We start from the raw sequence: 1,421 nt of genomic DNA on the forward strand, positions 1-1,421 counted from the left end.
ACAACAAAATAACGTTACAGCAAAAACATCAATTTTTGATTCCTTTCAGAAACTTTCACTTCTAGAAATAGTTCTTTCAGCAAATAAACTTCGGTAACTCATTATTTATGAATTTTAGTAACTCGTACGTTTTTTAAAATTAGCTTAAATTGTATTTGTTTTGAAATGCGTAACTAGATAACGCTTTTACTAATCGGGCATAAAATTAAGCGTCCATATATCGAATGTCTACAGAATTACGCTCTATCTATAGAGTCTTGTTATGGAGAAGTTCTTCCTTATTAATTTATTCAATTAGGGGTCTTTTAAGTGAGATTAATAAAATATTCATACTTATAGGCTGATTTGAAGATAAAAATGGTCAACTTTTAATCACAAAATTTATCCTTTTTTACCTGCATGTGAAGGGTAAACAGTTGGACTAACAAGAAAAAAGTGGCGTTTCGAAGGTATTTTTTAAATTTCCAGTTGTTATATTATTTCAACCTGTGGCCGACAGCGACCGCTAACTTTGCGCTGTGGAAGTGAGGACTAATAAAATATTCATATCTATAGCCTGATTTTGAAACAAAAATGTTTAACTTTTAGTCGGAAAACTCCCCGTACTTTAGTTGCATGTGAAAGATAAGCAGTTGTACGAACTATTTATTACTGCGCTACCTGCTAATTTCTACGGAACAACTGATAGTAGAGTTTACAACCGTCGTTGAACAGCTGACCCAATGTTCAATTCCGTATAACTTCAAAGTAGAGTTACCGACAGCTGACCAATAACAGTAAAATCAACTGCAGAGGATGTGAAGGAGCATGACCCGTTACCTGAATAAGAGGCAGTGCACACAAACTCTTCATCCATTCGAAAATTCATGCTGTTAGGTGTGGCCAAAATACCAAACAGCATGGTAATTTTTAAGGAACAACTATTTTTAGGATGAGTAGAGTTTAAGGATGAATTTTTAAGGATGAGTAGAGTTTATAACCGTCGTTGAACAGCTGACTCAATGGTAGGTTTTTTAACTTTTTTCTGAGCAATTCAGTGTGTTGTTTCAATAGTTAGGTGCAAGTAGCTGCAATTATTTTATCTTTATTGATTTCTCGATATGAGCCGTGGTAGCTTAGGGGAAAAAGCGCTCGCCCCCCACTGAGGTGAATCGGGTTTGAATCTCAGCGATGGCTGGTTGATTCGATTCCGAACCCTGCTTGCACTGGTCACAGTGCTGACATAAAATATCATGCTTTACAGTCCCCTTGCAATCAGACTAATCGTGAAGATTTTCGTGGTTTTCCTCTCTATGCAACGCAAATGCCGGTTAGTTCCTTCAAAAAGTCCTCCACGAAGGCAAATTTCTAGCAATATTTGATCCAAGATTTTCGTTGTCTTCTGGATCGGGTTCAAAATTACAGGAACGAAGTTGAACATT

The sequence above is a fragment of the Parasteatoda tepidariorum genome, chromosome 7 (assembly GCF_043381705.1).
Source record: "Parasteatoda tepidariorum isolate YZ-2023 chromosome 7, CAS_Ptep_4.0, whole genome shotgun sequence".
Lineage (NCBI taxonomy): Eukaryota > Metazoa > Arthropoda > Arachnida > Araneae > Theridiidae > Parasteatoda > Parasteatoda tepidariorum.